The sequence below is a fragment of the Triticum urartu genome, chromosome 2A (genome assembly GCF_056163025.1).
Source record: "Triticum urartu cultivar PI428250 chromosome 2A, HENAU_Tu73, whole genome shotgun sequence".
Lineage (NCBI taxonomy): Eukaryota > Viridiplantae > Streptophyta > Magnoliopsida > Poales > Poaceae > Triticum > Triticum urartu.
In genome coordinates this window covers 729,482,284-729,502,314 of record NC_141874.1, presented here as the reverse complement: position 1 = coordinate 729,502,314, position 20,031 = coordinate 729,482,284, and the positions used below count along the sequence as shown (strand labels likewise).

The 20,031-nt window shown below is 47.0% G+C and overlaps 1 pseudogene; it reads left to right on the top strand.

The window, feature by feature from the left end:
* Positions 1 to 3,411: 3,411 nt before the first annotated feature.
* On the top strand, positions 3,412 to 4,074 carry LOC147987280 (uncharacterized; annotated as a pseudogene).
* Positions 4,075 to 20,031: the final 15,957 nt, after the last annotated feature.

Here is a 20,031-nt window from a genome sequence, read left to right as displayed (position 1 = left end):
TCCGAGCCTCGTGTTATTGCAGACCCGAGAACCATAGCAGTTATAGCATGGAACATAAACATAATTATGAACTTGGAGATAAATAATATCATTTATTATTGCCTCTAGGGCCTATCTCCTACAATGGGGGGGGGGCACCCCCTTGTGGGCTGCCTTGGCACCCTCCTATGGCACATATGGCCCATATCTTCCCCGGGGGTTCTGATAACCCCCCGATACTCCGATAAGTATCCGATACTTTCCGAAACACTTCCGGTGTCCGAATACTATCGTCCAATATATCAATCTTTACCTCTCGACTATATCGAGACTACTCGTCATGCACATGATCTCATCCGGGACTCCGAACAATCTTCGGTCACCAAAACACATAACTCATAATACAAATTGTCATCGAACGTTAAGCATGCGGACTAAGGGAGTCCTGGATTAGGGGGTGTCCAGATAGCCGGACTATACCTTTGGCCGGACTCCTAGACTATGAAGATACAAGATTGAAGGCTTCGTACCGTGTCCGGAAGGGACTTTCCTTGGCGTGGAAGGAAAGCTTGGCGATACGGATATGTAGATCTCCTACCAATGTAACCGACTCTGTGTAACCCTAGCCCTCTCCGGTGTCTATATAAACCGAAGGGTTTTAGTCCGTAGGACGAACAACAATCATACCATAGGCTAGTTTCTAGGGTTTAGACTCCTTGATCTCATGGTAGATCTACTCTTGTACTACCCATATCATCAATATTAATCAAGCAGGAGTAGGGTTTTACCTCCATCGAGAGGGCCCGAACCTGGGTAAAAACATCGTGTCCCTTGTCTCCTGTTACCATCCGCCTAGACGCACAGTTCGGGACCCCCTACCCGAGATCCGCCGGTTTTGACACCGACATTGGTGCTTTCCTTGAGAGTTCCTCTGTGTCGTCACTTTTAGGCCCGATGGCTTCTCCGATCATCAACAGCGATGCGATCCAGGGTGAGACTTTTCTCCCCGGTCAGATCTTCGTATTCGGCGGCTTTGCACTGCGGGCCAATTCGCTTGGTCATCTGGAGCAGATCGAAAGCTACGCCCCTGGCCATCAGGTCAGATTTGGAAGTTTGAACTACATGGCCGACATCCGCGGAGACTTGATCTTCGACAGATTCGAGCCACAGCCGAGCGCACCGCACTGTCACAATGGGCATGATCTAGCTCTGCCGCCGAACAGTGCCCTGGAGGCCGCACCTGTGTCCGCTCCGACCCCTAGCTCGGAGCCGATCACACCAATCGAGGATGGGTGGTTAGACACTGCCTCGGGGGATGCAATCTCTACGGCGATCAAGCCGAACACCAGCCTTGTCCTTCGCGAAGCCCGTGACTCCAAGGTGCCGGACTCCTCTCTGGACTCTGAGCCCTCCGCGCCCCCTACCAACCGAATCCGATTGGGCACCGATCATGGAGTTCACCGCCGCAGACATCTTTCAGCACTCGCCCTTCGTCGACATCCTGAATTCACTCAGGTCTCTCTCTTTATCAGGAGAGTCCTGTCCGGACTATGACCGGCAGGATTGGGATGTGGACGACGAAGAAATTCGATGCCCACCCACCACCCACTTCGTAGCCACTATCAATAATTTAAGCGACGTGCTCGACTTCGACTCCGAAGACATCGACGGTATGGACGATGATGTAGGAGATGAACATGAACCAACACCTATAAGGCACTGGACATCCACCTCATCTCATGATGTATACATGGTGGACACACCCAAAGGAAGCGACGACGAGGAACACAGGGATGCAACGAGGGATCGTTCACTCGAAAAGCAATCAAAGCGGCGACGTAAGCGCCGCTCCAAGCCCCGCCTCGACAGAGACATCAGCCATACAAACCCAGCCATAGAGCAGGACGAGCCGGCAGACGACGAACATGCCTTCGAGCAACCATCCAAACAGGGCAACTTGGATAACAAACTGAACACCCCGTCCCCGGCGAAAACAACAGTTCGGACGACCTTACGCCGGGTAGGCTCATGGAGCAGAAGAACCTCAACAAAAGGCTCGTTGCCACTGCGCGTAGCCTGAAAAAGCAGAAGCGGAAGCTCAAAACTGCGGAAGATGCACTCAGAATTAGATGGAGCAAAGTACACAACACCGCAGACAAATATGGCGTCAATCGCCGCACAAAAAGCTATCCAAAGCGAAAGCTACTGCCTGAATTTGACGAGGAGGCCTTAGAGCCCCCGCAGTCAAAAAATAGGAAAGCCACCCGGTCGGATAGACGACCGCATGGCCAGCATGGAGCGGCAAGCGGCGCCGCACACAAGCCGGCACGCGATCCACCAAAGGATCCGCATCAAAAAGATGGCCCAGCCAGATCTATCTACGGGCCAAGAAAGCAAGATCTAGTAAGCAATGCAACACAACAAATATCCGAACATCACGGCACAGCCAAATACAGGGGTGCCGCACACCCCCTATGTTTCACCGATGAGGTGCTGGACCATGAATTTCCAGCGGGATTCAAGCCCGTAAACATAGAGGCGTATGACGGAACAACAAACCCTGGGGTCCGGATCAATGATTATATCCTCCACATACACATGGCCAGAGGAGATGTCCTCCACGCCATAAAATACTTACCCCTCAAGCTTAAAGGGCCAGCCCGGCATTGGCTCAAAAGCCTTCCCGAAAACACCATTGGAAGTTGGGAAGAGCTTGAGGATGCTTTCCGGGCAAATTTTCAAGGGACCTATGTTCGCCCTTCGGATGCAGACGATCTCAGTCACATAACTAAACAGCCCGGAGAGTCAGCCCGAAAATTCTGGAACAGATTTCTTACTAAAAAGAATCAGATAGTCGACTGTCCGGACGCCGAAGCCCTAGCAGCTTTTAAGCATAACGTTCGAGACGAATGGCTCGCCAGACACCTCGGCCAAGAAAAGCCAAGAACAATGGCCTCATTAACAAGCCTCATGACCCGCTTTTGCGCAGGAGAGGACAGCTGGTTGGCAAGATGTAGCACCAGCGACCCAAGTACATCCGAAGTTAGGGATGGAAACGGAAAACCCCGACGCAACAAGGACCAGCGCCGGAATAAGAGAAACAGCCCAAAGAGCACGGCGGTCAATGCCGGATTCAAAAGCTCACGGCAGAATCAGAGAAAGCCGCCCCTCAAGGATAACATGGACGAGCTATCCAACTTAAACAAAATCTTGGACAAGATATGTCAAATACACAGTACTCCCAGGAAGCCTGCGAACCATACCCACAGAGACTATTGGGTTTTCAAGCAATCCGGCAAACTCAACGCCGAACACAAGGGGCTTGACACACCAAGTGAGGACGATAACGAACCCCACAAGCAGAGCACCAGGAAACAAAAGGATTTCCCACAAGAAGTCAAAACAGTAAACTTACTTCACATGACGAACAGAATGGCGCCAACAGAGATATGCGCCATACGGCCTATCCCAAAGGAGTCTCGCCAATGGTTGTTAAAACCGATCACCTTCGACCATCAGGATTACTCTAGAAGTATCCGGAATGCAGGCTGGACTGCCTTGGTATTAGATCCAATAATCGACGGACTCCACTTTACAAATGTCCTGATGGACGGCGGCAGTGGTCTAAACCTGTTATACCAGGACACAATCCGCAACATGGGGATAGACCCAACAAAAATTCTCCATAGCAAAACCTCCTTTCAAGGGGTAACGCCAGGCCCGGATGCCCTTTGAATGGGTTCTCTCCAGCTAGAAGTTATGTTTGGCTCCCCTGATAACTTCCGTCGCGAACAGCTAACTTTCCACATCGCCCCATTCTCAAGTAGCTATCAAGCACTGCTGGGACGCGAAGCTTTCGCCCGCTTTAACGCAATACCGCATTATGCATCTCTTACGCTTAAGATGCCCGGTCCACGAGGCATCATCTCATTAAAGGGAAAACATTGAGTGTTCCTCCCGCATGGAAGACAGTGCGGCTGCCTTAACAGCCCCACAATAAAGCGGCTTCACCAGCCAAAGCACCTAAACAGATCGTCAAGACCACGGACACGGCTAGACGAGTCTGGCATAAACATACAATTGTTAAAGGCTTAATAGCCGTATACCCCTGTACTAGGGGCTCCGCGCATATAAAACAAGAGACAATAAAGCTCAATTTTACCCATTTTGATTTATACTTTGTTTATTTAGTATAACTTATGTTTGGCATGATCTTTCTTCAACTAAGTTCCTCTCTTTTACAGATGAACACCGTGCTACGCCCGTCCAGGATACGGCACAACGGAGACACAAGCGCAGACGTGCAGCAGGGACCCGTTCCAAGGATTCTTTTCAGATTAAGACCCTGCGTAAACCTTTCTTACTGTCTCTTGTTGATACACATCCCCTGGTTTCTTGTTATAACCAAGGAGGAGGCTGGCATTTTGGCATGTGGCCACGTCAGAGTTTTTGCACGTACCTGGACACTAGGGGCTTATTACTAAGGGCGTTATCCCGCCCGCCCTCATAAAGACCGAATACCTTAGGGAGTGTTCGGCGTCGCGAGTTTGGCCTTATATGCATCAGCTCCGAATAATGTCTTTGGTCAAATGTTGGGTTTTCCCGGCTCCTGTGTTTTGCTGCCTTACGTTCCGCTCTATCGGCTAACGCGGCACCAGGAGAACTACTGCGATTGTGCCCCGGTTCGGCCAGGAGAGCACCTCAGTAGAGAAAGCCGAAAACTGACTGTCATGATATAGCATGAGACTGGTCAACCACTCGATGACTTACCGGAATCTTTAGGATTCCTATGCATTAACGAAGGGCCGTTTCCCGGCCAGGCACATACGCGCCCTGAGTTCGGGCGAGCGCAGGCGCCACCAGGGGCTATATAAGTAGCCTCACTGTCAAACTCCTATGGCTAAGTGAAAGTGATAAAGCATCATAGTCTGATTGCCTAGTTCGCTGTGCTATCACCTCCTTTGTAGGACCAAGACGTTGGATCAAGTGTGAAAATGCGCCTTCTGCGAACACCCCCGCATTATGTGCGTGGGGGATGAAGCCGACGACTGCCATCTTTCAGATGATATATACATATATGTTAAACGGCCGCACAGGAGGTATTATAATACTTGTAGGCACAAGTATAAAAAGCTTCTACAATTTATCAAAATATTGTTTTACAATAATATATGCTATTCGAATATAGTATCCTTCGAGCACTGCGTCTCTATTAAATGAGCGCCTTGCAGAACTTCCTGAAAATAGTGCTCGGCAGGTACTCGGCTTCCATCCGAGTCTGGGGATGCAACAGCGGTGGCCTCCATTTCCGCCCAGTATGTCTTGACATGGGCAAGAGCCATCCGCGCACCCTCTATGCACGCTGACCTCTTCATCGCATTGATATGCGGCGCCGCACCAAGGAACTGCTACACCAAGTTGAAATAACTTTTCGGCTCTGGCCTCTCTGGCCACAGATGACTCATGACATACTTCATGGCAAGTCCGGACAACCTATTTAGCTCGGCCCATTCGGCCAAACGATCGGCTAATGACAGTGGACGCTCTAGACTGTGGAACTGCGACCAGAAGAGCTTTTCCACTTCGCGATCTTCTTGATCTCGGAAGTGTTCGGCCACATCTGCGGCGGTCTAACGGAGCTTGTTTAGGATCACACAACTTCCTCCGCAGCATAAAGGGCTTTCCAGCCGCGATCTCCCCGGCCTGACGCAGCTCCTCCTTCATAGCTCTCATCGCAGAGTGAGCATCCTTGGCATCGGCAACGGCCTTCTCCAGGTCCGTCTGTTCCGCCCGATCTTCTTTTTCAAGAAGCTTGCAACGGTCAGCAGCGTTCTTCAGCTTCACGGCCATCTCAGCCATTTCCTTCTTGCTTCGGCAGTGAGCAGCCTGTTTGGCTTTTAGCTCTTCAATTGCCTTTCTGGAAGCCGCGTCACTTTTCCTGGCTTGCTCCTTGGCTCGGGCAAGTTCCGCCCGAAGATTCTCCATGGCAGCAGCACCATCTGCATCAAGCGCACACATTGTAAGACACTGGCGTAAAGCTCCTCTTACCAGGTGCCGCCGAAGGAATTACATACCTTGTGCCTCGTCAAGCCGCTTGTTGACAAGTGCGATGTCAGCATCTACCACGTCAAGTTGCCGATTTAGCTCGGCAAATTCATCAGTCCGGCTGGCCACCGGACACTTCGCCACCTACGTACGAAGGCGGCATATTAGACCTGGGATTATGATCCTCTGCGCGCCGTCACTTTTGACAACGCACAGAGTCTCAGGGGCTACTATCTACACAGGGCGCATCTTATTTATGCGCAATTGTCCAAAAAGGGTACATTATTTCGCGTACCTCAAAACCTGTCAGTACACTCCTGACGGCCTCGTGCAATCCGCTCTCCGCGGATGAAATCCTCTCAATCGCCGTACCCATCAATGCACGATGCTCCTCTGAGATAGATGCTTGCCCTAGAAGATCCTTCAGCTCCTCCGACCGCGCACCAGACAGTGCCGGACTCGTCTGATGGCCCTTTTCGAAGGCCGGACGCGGAGGGCTTTGGGGGGCCATATGACTACCTTCTGGCCCTGCCAGATTCAGAGAAACCCTCCGTGACGATACCTCAGGGTCGCCCGCCTCGCAAGGCGGTACGGCAGGGGAGGCGTTCCGCTCTCCATCATCTCCAGAAGAAGATCCCCCGAAGATGAGCTCTGCTGAGAAGGGCTAAGGTCCGAGCTACAAGGTAAATTTTCGATTACTTTTCTCAGATATAAAGCAAGGATTTCTCTCATTTCTTAAAAAGAAAACTCCTCTCTACTCACGACTCGGTGGAGGGCTGATCCCCTTGAGGGCATAATTCGGCCGAAGTATCCCCCAGCACAGGACCCTCTGGCGAAGATTTCTTCCCCCGCTTTAAGGCCATGGTCTCCGGGTCTTCAGAGGCGGTCCTCTTCTTCCCCTGAGGAGAGGAATTTTTGATTCCTCCCTTCCAAACAGCCTCCTTCGAGGAGGCCGTAGCTTCCTTGTCCCCTCCCTCGCTTTCCTCCGAAGGCACAACCTCCAACATCCTGACTAGCACGGGACTCGGCGTGGTCTTGGGGAGGGGGGCTGGACACTTGATTAGTTTTTCTTTCACTATCCACTCCTGTTTGAAGGACATCTCTTTTAAGGGCAATTTTATTGTAAATATACGGATTGCGAGTCCGGGCACAGGGCTACTTACTTGAGCATCGGGGCGGTTGCAGCTCAGACCTGCGTCCTTGGTCAAGTCCGGACACATTGCTTGTGATCCGAAGAACAATTTGTACATCTCCACGGAGGAATAATACGGAGGAAGGCTTCACACACGACGATGAATGAGGAAATATGGAGGATGGACTCCGGAGCTAAGTCGTGAAATTCCAGCCCATAATAAAAACATGAGCCCCCTCACGAAGGGATCCGTCGGGAAGCCTAGCCCCGAAAGAAAGTGAGACATGAACACCACACTCTCACCAGGCTTGGGAGTGGGACTGACTTGCCCTTGAGCAGGCAGCCTATGCCAGATTTCGCCGGTCAAGAACCTGGCCTCTCTCAACTTCAGCACGTCCTCCTCCGTGACGGAGGAGGGCATCCATCGGCCTCGAAGGTCAGAACCGGACATTGTTGAAGGTCCGAAGCGCCTGAAATCTGGAGCCTTGGGTGTTGGAACTCGAGGCAAAGGGCGAACTCGTTTGAGATTGAAAGAAAGGAGTAAGGCCTTGGTCTCTTTATAAGAGGTTGAATACCAAGGGCCCTCCCCGTGACCATTTGGGACTCGCCTTTGATCGAGAAAACATACCAACGGGTACGGTTGGGTTACCCACGCCCGTATTGATGAGAATCCCGGAATAAGGGGACATGATCTCTACTTTGACAAGACGTGCCAAGGAAACCGCCTCGCTAAGCACGCTGAGGTGGGACAGTAAAACGATTCGAATAAAGACTTGGCCGTGGTGTGCTGTCACGCTACGGAATACATCAGCAGATTATATTTGTGTAAATATTATTCTCTCTATGGAAATATGTGGACACTATCCATGTGTTCAAAATATTCTATGAAGTACTTGGAGGAGGAACCCGCCTTGCAATGCCGAAGATAATATGCGCGCCGGACTCCTCATCATTGAAGCCTGGTTCAGGGGCTACCGAGGGAGTCCTGGATTAGGGGGTGTCCGGATAGCCGGACTATACCTTTGGCCGGACTCCTGGACTATGAAGATACAAGATTGAAGACTTCGTCCCGTGTCCGGAAGGGACTTTCCTTGGCGTGGAAGGCAAGCTTGGCGATACGGATATGTAGATCTCCTACTGAAAGTGCAACTATCCCTAGGTGGTTTTGGTAATTCATAACAACATATAGCTCATTGAGCTAATGCTATTCCAAGATGACTATTTCAGGAAAGCTCAATGATTGGCATGGCATGGATGTGAAAGTGGAACCCTCAAAATGCTAAGGACAAAGGATTGGCTCAAGCTCAAAAGCTCAAGACTCTTCATTTTATATTTTAGTGATCCAAGATCACATTGAGTCTTTAGGAAAAGCCAATACTATCAAGGAGGGATGAGGTGTTGCTTAATGAGCCTCTTGCTTCATGTGCTTAGTGATATGCTCCAAAACCCTCAACTACTTTCCCATATCCACATATGACCTAAACCCTAAGCCAAACTCGGTCCTACCGATTCTTTCTATCCGGCGCCACCGAGTTTCACTTGTCATAAGCCACTGCCAAACCCTAGCAATTCGGTTCTACCGATAGGGATCTCGGTCTAACCGAGATGGGATTGCAAACTCTCTGTTTCCCTTTCGTAACTTTTCGGTCTCACCAAAAGAGCGAATCGGTCCCACCGAGATTGCAATGTAAATTCAGTGTTTCCTTTTTGTAACTTTTCGGTCTCACCGAAAGAGCAAATCGGTCCCACCAAGTTTGCCTGACCAACTCTCTGGTTAGCTAATTACCAAAATCGGTCTCACCGAGTTTGTGTAATCGGTCTCACCGAGATTACGTTATGCCCAAACCCTAACCATATCGGTCCTACCGAGTTGCATGTCAGTCCCACCGAAAATCTCTAACGGTCACTAGGTTACCTTTTCGGTCCAACCGAGTTTGTTGATTCGGTCCCACCGAGATTGGAAAACTGTGTGTAACGGTTGGATTTTGTGTGGAGGCTATATATACCCCTCCACCTCCTCTTCATTCATGGAGAGAGCCATCAGAACACATACACAATTCCAACTCATATGTTCTGAGAGAGAACCACCTACTCATGTGTTGAGACCAAGATATTCCATTCCTACCATATGAATCTTGATCTCTAGCCTTCCCCAAGTTGCTTTCCACTCAAACCTTCTTTCCACCAGATCCAAATCCTATGAGAGAGAGTTGAGTGTTGGGGAGACTATCATTTGAAGCACAAGAGCAAGGAGTTCATTACCTACACACCATTTGTTACTTCTTGGAGAGTGGTGTCTCCTAGATTGGCTAGGTGTCACTTGGGAGCCTCCGACAAGATTGTGGAGTTGAACCAAGGAGTTTGTAAGGGCAAGGAGATCGCCTACTTCGTGAAGATCTACCGCTAGTGAGGCAAGTCCTTCGTGGGCGATGGCCATGGTGGGATAGACAAGGTTGCTTCTTCGTGGACCCTTCGTGGGTGGTTGCTTCTTCGTGGACCCTTCGTGGGTGGAGCCCTCCGTGGACTCGCGCAACCATTAGCCTTCATGGGTGGAGCCTTCCATGGACTCGCGCAACCGTTACCCTTCGTGGGTTGAAGTCTCCATCAACGTGGATGTAGGATAGCACCACCTATCCGAACCACGGGAAAAAAAATCCGTGTCTCTAATTGCGTTTGAATTCTCCAAACCCTTCCCTTTACATTCTTGCAAGTTGCATGCTTTACTTTCCGCTGCCAATATACTCTTTGCATGCTTGCTTGAATTGTGTGATAATTGCTTGACTTGTCCTACAATAGCTAAAATCTGCCAAGAACTAAAATTGGGAAAAGGGTTAAGTTTTTATTTGGTCAAGTAGTCTAATCACCCCCTCTAGACATACTTTCGATCCTACAAGTGGTATCAGAGCTTTGGTCTCCATTTGCTTTGATCTCCATAGCTTTTGGTGGTCATAGCCTTGGTTTCACAACCTAGGAGAGTATGGCGTTTAGCGAGGGAAATTATCACCGTAGAGTTCCTTACTTTGATGGTACTAATTTTGCTAGTTGGAAGCATAAAATGAAAATGCATATTCTTGGACATAACCCTGCCGTTTGGGCTATTGTGTGTGTTGGTTTGCAAGGTGACTTCTTTGATGGGAAAGAACCAAACCGTGAAGCTACCGCGGATGAGTTGAAGATGTTGCAATACAATTCTCAAGCTTGTGATATTCTCTTCAACGGATTGTGCCCCGAAGAATTCAACAAAATCAGCCGTCTTGAGAATGCAAAGGAAATTTGGGACACTTTGATTGATATGCACGAAGGTACCGACTCCGTCAAGGAATCCAAGTTGGATGTGCTTCAAAGTCAACTTGACAAGTTCAAAATGAAGGATGGTGAAGGTGTCGCTGAAATGAACTCTAGGCTTGCTCTCATCACAAATGAGATTGCCGGCTTAGGAAGTGAAGAGATGACCGATAGATTCATCATCAAGAAGATTCTAAGAGCCTTGGATGGAAAATATGATACCGTGTGCACATTGATCCAAATGATGCCCAATTACAAAGATCTCAAGCCAACGGAGGTGATTGGAAGAATTGTTGCTCATGAGATGTCACTTAAGGATAAAGAGGAACTTCACAACAAATCAAGTGGTGCCTACAAAGCCTCATGTGAAGCCCCTACATCATCAAGTGAGAAACAAAACTTCAATGAAGAATTGAGCTTAATGGTGAAGAACTTCAACAAGTTCTACAAGAGTAGAAGCAAAGATAGAAGCTTCAAGTCAAGGTCCTACAATGACAAAAGATCTTCTAGTCGAGAGCGAAACTGCTACAGTTGTGGAAGACCCGAACACTATTCCAATGAGTGTACGGCTCCCTACAAGAGAAGAGAAGATTCTCCAAAAAGAAGAAGCAAAGAATCACCACCAAGAGAGAGAAGGAGTAGAGATGATCGTTATGAACGAAGATACTCATGGAGAAGCAAGGATTCAGAAAGGAAGGAAAAATCATCAAGGAGCTACACAAAACGAAGACATCAAGCTCATGCTGGTGAATGGGCATCCGGCTCTGACTCCGACAGCCACTCCGAGGGAAGTTATCACTCCGACTCCGAAGATACTCAAGATGAAGGTGTTGCCGGTCTAGCACTTGTGTCAACCAACTCCTACGACATATTTGACTCACCAAATGAAGGAATTGGAAGATGCTTCATGGCCAAAGGTCCTAAGGTAACACACCCCGAGTATGTTGATTTCAATAGTGATGAAGATGACTTGTTAGGTGATGATTTTCTTGTTGACAACTCTAGTGATGAATACTATGATGGAACATCAATTAATCATGCTAATCAAGATAAAACGAATGACAATGATAAGGAGAAGATTGAGGCTCTAACTAAAGAACTAAACACTCTTAAGTTAGCTCATGAAACTATCTTCGAAGATCATCGAGAACTTTTAAGAGCTCATGAGAAATTACGCTTTGAAAAGCTCAATCTTGAGCAAGAGCATGAGTTCTTAAAAGCAATCAATGATGATCTCCGCAAGAAAAGTTCTTCTTACATTGCCAAGCGTTTACTCTTATCCACTTACATGCCTCAAGTCAAGTCTAGTAACAAGAACAAGAAAGATTCTTCCTCTAGCAGTAACAATGATCATGCTAAATCCAATATTGTTGATTCTAGTAGTTCTCTTGATTCCACTAATGATTCTCTTAGCCAAGTTACACTTGAGCCAGAAAATAGCTTATTGAAGGGAATTATAGAGAAAGGAGTGTACAAAAGCCTTGCCGGGAGTAAGCAATTTGAGGAAATTGTGCGCAAGCAAGGAATGCACCGGAAGAATCAAGGTGTTGGTTTTGAACGAAAGTTCAATGCCAATGGAGTTGAGTGGGAAGAAGATCAATACCCCAAGACAAAGTTTGTTCCTCAACAAGAGAAGTATGATACTTCTTTCAAGGGGACACAAGCTCAAGATGATCTTCCACCACAAGACTACAAGCAAAAATGCAAGGACAAGCTTCAAGAGGAAATTGATGCATTTGAAGAAGCTCCTAAGACCTTAGTCAAGTGGATTCCCAAGACTACTTCAAGTTCCACTTCATCAAGTACGACTACAACTCCAAGGATTCCCATCAAGATGGTGTGGATCCAAAAGAAGAAGAACTAGAGAGTTCTTGAGGGTGACTCCGCCAACATACTTCACTCTTATCATTTTGGCAAGAACAAGTGCAATCAACTTCCACATCTTGCACTAGTTCAAGGAGTCACAAACCCTCTTATTGGTAAGACAAGGGACAAGGTAACCTAAAAGAGTTTTCATGGACATCATCTTGTGTGTGCATCACTCTATGTCTATGGACATCCTTGTTTGTTCCTTGTGGGACTAACCCATGTAGGTATTGAAAGTGCAATTCACTCAAATGGATAGCTCCAAGTGATCTACATCAACATTGAGCATCCACATCTTCAACATCTACATGAAGTCATCATCGACAAAACCCGAGGTTAGTTCATCCCTCTAAGGGGGGATATCACATCTAGGGGGAGCTTTACTCTAAGACTTGAGCTAAAGCAACTCTAAAGATGTGAACACAACAATGCTTTATGTAAAAGTGGTAACCCCACTTGAGCTTAAACGATGAGTATGACCTATGATCAAGTGTTCTCACTTGACTCCTAAGTCAATATACTCATATATAGATGACCTTGTCATCGCAAATTGCTTGATAGATGCTAGAATTGGTTGTGCATGCCTTGTCACATATTTCATTTGCCATCTTATTGTGTGAGCATGCTGGTTGCATATTTTACTCATTCGAGGACATCCACTTGTTGTTTTGATTGTTTGGTTTTATTTCATTTTGCCAACTGGATGGACAAGAATGCCTAAGAACCTCCTCTAGCTATCTATGCTTTTCTCGTCTCAAACTCTATTCATGCTACATCACAAAATTTGATCAAGTCAGATTCGAACCACTCTGTGTGAGGAGCGCTCGGAGTCCCCGATTCGTCATAGAATTAAACTTCCAGAACCTCTTTATGATTCTCGGTCTGACCGATACCCTACTTTCGGTCCTAACGAGATCATTAAGTTGATCTAGGTTTTCGATCTCGGTGCAACCGATTTGAACCATTCGGTCACACCGAGTTGCAACAACTGTATACAGTTTTGCATCTCGGTGCCACCGAGTTGTTCCACTCGGTCACACCGACAGGGTCGGGCTATATATAGTCACGGGCAAAAATTTGGAAATTTCTCCGAACCCCTTCGCCCGCGCGATAGCCTGCTCTGCCAACTTGGTCTCTGGATCGTCTCCTCGCCGCCAGCCGCCTCCAGTCGCTGGTCTCCGTCGCCGTCAACGAAAATTCAACCCCGCCGTTGCCGCCGTAGCGAGTCTCCGCCGAACTAGGGTATGGACTCGATCTTTGTGCTATTTCCCAATCCGATTCTTAGCACATTGTGATCATCATGATTCTTGCCACGTTTGTTAAACTTCTATCCAGTCAATGAACTCGTAGATTAGGTTTAATTCGAAAATTTTAGGGTTAGGTTTCCGCCGAAACCATCTTGGACCCACCGAGTTGAAAAACTCGGTCCCACCGATTTGGCTTATGCCATTGCACAAGTGAGACTCGGTCTGACCGAGAATTACTTATCGGTGTGACCGATTTTGTAACTCTGTGAAACCCTAGCAGTCTCAGTGCCACCGAACTGTGACTCGGTCTGACCGAGTTCACTAGTTTAGGTTCCAAAACTGCTTCGGTATCACCGAGTTTAAAAATCGGTAGATCCGAGATGATTTCAGTGGGAAACTAAAACAAAGATTTTGAATCATTCTTTTGCAAAAATCTCTGCATTTTGTGATGCTCATCCACTCTACCTCATCTATAAACTATTCACAGGGTCAGCAGTCAGCTTGTTCATCATGTCAGACCAAAGTGATAGCCAGAACATGTCAGAACAGCCAGTGCAGATGAGTGAGGGCACTAGTCCCTCAAGTTCTTCAGATGAAGGCAGCAGGAGCACCCCTAGCAATCTGCCAAAAGCTGCCACAAGACAAAGGAAGAAGAGAACCTCAGAATCAGAGGATGAGGACTATGTGGCAGAAGAGGAAGCAACTTCAAAGAGAGTAGTGCTCGAGAAGGAACATGGCTCAGCTCAAGGCACAAAGCCAGGATTGAAAATCAAAAGGCCAGCAGGTAGGCAGCCTATGCCAAAGGCCAGAGCCTCAACTCAGGTTCCTGAAAAGCCTGCAACCATAGAGCCAGTTGCTGCTGAAGGAAAGAAAAGGAAGGAAAGGGTCAAGAAGACCGTAGCCAGAGTGCTTGGAAAGGCTTCCATCATGGAAGAAGAGGAAGAAGAAGAGGTTGCTGCACCAGCACCTAAGGCACCCAAGCTAATGGGTGATGCTATCAAATCAGGGGCTACTGCATCTAAGCCCAAGGAAGCACCCAAGGCTGCATCAAAGGTCAAGACAGCTCCAAAGAGAAATACGAGGAGCATACCTGCAACTGAAAAGAACAAGGCCCTAGTGCCTGAAGCTGCTGAAGAAGATGATGAAGAGCATGTTCTGAGAAAGCTCAAGCCCAAGATCCCAGACCACAATGATGCTCATCCTGTGGCTGAGGACATGAAGCTCAGAAGAGACTCAGGGCTGAGGAAGTGGAGAGAAGCAGATCTGTATGCTTCAAGGAGAAGAATTGCTGTTGATTACAGGTTTCACACTAAGGAACAATAGGACTTCTATGAGACAGTTTTGTTGGACAAGAAGCCCATAGTTTGTGACATGAGATGGGTTGATTGGGAGTACATCAAGGATAATGAAGAACACTACCCTGGAGTGTATGACAGCTTCAATGCTTGTGGAGTAGCAGACTTTGTTGGGCAGAAGCTCATAAAGTGGAACGAGGAACTCATTATGCAATTCTACTCCACAACCCATTTCTATCCGGATGGCAGGATTGTATGGATGACAGAGGGTACGAGGTACCAGTCTACAGTTGCTGAATGGGCTCAGCTGATTAATGCCCCATAAGAGCATGACGATGACTTGGACATTTATGCCAAGAAGAAGATGGACCACAACTCAATGTCAAACATGTACAAGGAGATTCCAAATGAAGCACTTGATACGTTCAAGTTTGGCTCAGTACACTATCTTCTGTCAGGGCTGCCAACCATCAACTGGATTCTTAGGCACACCCTATTGCCCAAGTCTGGAGATCACAAGATGATCAGGGGCCACGCGATCAACTTGCTTCATATCTTTGACGTGCCACAGAAATTCAAAGTCATGAGCCTTATGATTGAAACAATCAAGAGGATAGCAGCAGACCAGAAGAGGAGCTGTGGATATGCCCCACAGATTCAGGAGCTCATCAACTCTAAGATGGGCACAGGCATATACTTATTGGACAAGGAACACCTGCCCATCCATCCAGACTTTGAAGATAATCAAGTGGTCATGACTGAGAATGAGCCATCATCTGCCCAAGCACAAGCCAAGAAGGAGAAGGCGAGGAAGGAGAAAGCTGCCAAGATGCCTACTTAAGAGGAGGCATCTGAATATTTCCTGAAAACCAAACAAGAGCAGCTTGGTTACTTGATTGCATCCACCCTGCGGATTGAGCAAGGAATAGCCACCCTAACTCAGAACCAGGCAAGCTTAGAGAGGATCATGGAACAAAAGTTCTATGACTTGGATGTCAAAGTGACAGAGATTCAGATTGCAGTGGAGCAGCTCCAGGATGACATGCAGGAGAGGAGAGGCAAGACTACAACTGATGCCTTTGCCAGAGTGCCACGAGGTCCGAGGTCGTCTGCAGTGCCAGTTGCTGACCCCAGAGCCACCACGTCTGCACCAGCTACAGCCTCAGTTCCACCAGCTCCAGCGTCCACTTCAGCCTCGACTCCGACCACGTCTACAGAAGGCTTCGTCCTTGGAGTGCTCCGGACTCCACCACCACCTGAAGATCAAGCCTAAGTGTCGACTTAGCACTATGCATTTTCTAGGAACTTTTTGGTAACTTGTTGCCAAAGGGGGAGAAAATGTATAGATCATAGGCTTCGAGAGAGAGTGTTGCTTTTATTCTCTCTTGTTTTATTTGGTGGTTTTTCGAACTTTGTTTGCTTTTGTGTGAGATACTATGTCATTGCTCGTGAGACATTGATGATCATGTGTTTGATCATAAGCTACACTTAATGTTTGCTTAATATTATCATCTTATCTATCTTATGTGATCATTCACTATTCTTGGTGATGAGTGCATGTATTTCATTCTTATCATTTTAAGCACTCCACCAAGATGTATGTGACATGGAAGAGTAACCCATGACTCTAACTCTTTGTGCATTTGCAGTCCAAAGCAAATTTTAAATATGCACAAATTTAGGGGGAGCTCTTACTTGTCACATACTTCTCAAAGCGACGATATATTTCATGCTTATTATCATTTGTCGAAGCTTTGATCTATATGTTGTCATCAATTACCAAAAAGGGGGAGATTGAAAGTGCAACTATCCCTAGGTGGTTTTGGTAATTCATAACAACATATAGCTCATTGAGCTAATGCTATTCCAAGATGACTATTTCAGGAAAGCTCAATGATTGGCATGGCATGGATGTGAAAGTGGAACCCTCAAAATGCTAAGGACAAAGGATTGGCTCAAGCTCAAAAGCTCAAGACTCTTCATTTTATATTTTAGTGATCCAAGATCACATTGAGTCTTTAGGAAAAGCCAATACTATCAAGGAGGGATGAGGTGTTGCTTAATGAGCCTCTTGCTTCATGTGCTTAGTGATATGCTCCAAAACCCTCAACTACTTTCCCATATCCACATATGACCTAAACCCTAAGCCAAACTCGGTCCTACCGATTCTTTCTATCCGGCGCCACCGAGTTTCACTTGTCATAAGCCACTGCCAAACCCTAGCAATTCGGTTCTACTGATAGGGATCTCGGTCTAACCGAGATGGGATTGCAAACTCTCTGTTTCCCTTTCGTAACTTTTCGGTCTCACCAAAAGAGCGAATCGGTCCCACCGAGATTGCAATGTAAATTCAGTGTTTCCTTTTTGTAACTTTTCGGTCTCACCGAAAGAGCAAATCGGTCCCACCAAGTTTGCCTGACCAACTCTCTGGTTAGCTAATTACCAAAATCGGTCTCACCGAGTTTGTGTAATCGGTCTCACCGAGATTACGTTATGCCCAAACCCTAACCATATCGGTCCTACCGAGTTGCATGTCAGTCCCACCGAAAATCTCTAACGGTCACTAGGTTTACCTTTTCGGTCCGACCGAGTTTGTTGATTCGGTCCCACCGAGATTGGAAAACTGTGTGTAACGGTTGGATTTTGTGTGGAGGCTATATATACCCCTCCACCTCCTCTTCATTCGTGGAGAGAGCCATCAGAACACATACACAATTCCAACTCATATGTTCTGAGAGAGAACCACCTACTCATGTGTTGAGACCAAGATATTCCATTCCTACCATATGAATCTTGATCTCTAGCCTTCCCCAAGTTGCTTTCCACTCAAACCTTCTTTCCACCAGATCCAAATCCTATGAGAGAGAGTTGAGTGTTGGGGAGACTATCATTTGAAGCACAAGAGCAAGGAGTTCATTACCTACACACCATTTGTTACTTCTTGGAGAGTGGTGTCTCCTAGATTGGCTAGGTGTCACTTGGGAGCCTCCGACAAGATTGTGGAGTTGAACCAAGGAGTTTGTAAGGGCAAGGAGATCGCCTACTTCGTGAAGATCTACCGCTAGTGAGGCAAGTCCTTCGTGGGCGATGGCCATGGTGGGATAGACAAGGTTGCTTCTTCGTGGACCCTTCGTGGGTGGTTGCTTCTTCGTGGACCCTTCGTGGGTGGAGCCCTCCGTGGACTCGCGCAACCATTACCCTTCATGGGTGGAGCCCTCCGTGGACTCGCGCAACTGTTACCCTTCATGGGTTGAAGTCTCCATCGACGTGGATGTAGGATAGCACCACCTATCCGAACCACGGGAAAAACATCCGTGTCTCCAATTGCGTTTGAATTCTCCAAACCCTTCCCTTTACATTCTTGCAAGTTGCATGCTTTACTTTCCGCTGCCAATATACTCTTTGCATGCTTGCTTGAATTGTGTGATAATTGCTTGACTTGTCCTACAATAGCTAAAATCTGCCAAGAACTAAAATTGGGAAAAGGTTAAGTTTTTATTTGGTCAAGTAGTCTAATCACCCCCCCTCTAGACATACTTTCGATCCTACACCTACCATTGTAACCGACTCTGTGTAAACCTAGCCCTCTCCGGTGTCTATATAAACCGGAGGGTTTTAGTCCGTAGGACGGACAACAATCATACCATAGGCTAGCTTCTAGGGTTTAGCCTCCTTGATCTCGTGGTAGATCTACTCTTGTAGTACCCATATCATCAATATTAATCAAGCAGGAGTAGGGTTTTACCTCCATCGAGAGGGCCCGAACCTGGGTAAAAACATTGTGTCCCTTGTCTCCTGTTACCATCCGCCTAGATGCACAGTTCGGGACCCCCTACCCGAGATCTGCCAGTTTTGACACCGACACGGACCCTACGGGTTCGAGAATTATGTAGACATGACCGGGACACCTCTCCGGTCAATAACCAATAACGGAACCTGGATGCTCATATTTTTCCTACATATTCTATGAAGATCTTTATTGGTTAAACCGTAATGACAACATACGTCATTCCCTTTGTCATCAGTATGTTACTTGCTCGAGATTCGATCGTCGGTATCTTCGTACCTAGTTCAATCTCGTTATCGGCAAGTCTATTTACTCGTTCCATAATGCATCATCCCGTAACTAACTTATTAGTCACATTGCTTGCAAGGCTTATCATGATGTGCATTACCGAGTGGGCCCAGAGACACCTCTCTGATACTCGGAGTGACAAATCCTAATCTCGATCTATGCCAACCCAACAAACACCTTCAGAGATACCTGTAGAGCATCTTTATAATCACCCAGTTACGTTGTGACGTTTGATAGAACACAAGGTATTCCTCCGGTATTTGGGAGTTGCATAATCTCATAGTCAAAGGAATATGTATAAGTCATGAAAAAAATCAATAGCAATGAAATTTAATGACCATAATGCTAAGCTAACGGATGGGTCTCGTCCATCACATCATTCTCCCAATGATGTGATCCCTTTCATTAAATGACAACACATGTCTATGGTTAGGAAACTTAACCATCTTTGATTAACAAGCTAGTCTAGTAGAGGCATACTAGGGACACTTTGTTTTGTCTATGTATTCACACATGTATCAAGTTTTCAGTTAATACGATTCTAGCATGAATAATAAACATTTATCATGATATATTGAAATATAAATAATAACTTTATTATTGCCTCTAGGGCATATTTCCTTCAGTCTCCCACTTGCACTAGAGTCAATAATCTAGATTACATTGTAATGATTCTAACACCCATGGAGTCTTGGTGCTGATCATGTTTTGCTCGTGGAAGAGGCTTAGTCAATGGGTCTACCACATTGAGACCCATATGTATTTTGCAAATCTCTATGTCTCCCTCCTCGACTTGATGGATCAGTTAAAGAAAGCGTCTATTGATGTGTTTGGTTCTCTTGTGAAATCTGGATTCCTTTGCTAAGGAAATTGCTCCAGTATTGTCACAAAAGATTTTCATTGGACCCGATGCACTAGGTATTACACCTAGATCGGATATGAACTCCTTCATCCAGACTCTTTCATTTGCTGCTTCCGAAGCAGCTATGTACTCCGCTTCATACGTAGATCCCGCCATGATGCTTTGCTTGGAACTGCACCAACTAACAACTCCACCATTCAATATAAATACGTATCCGGTTTGTGACTTAGAGTCATCTGGATCAG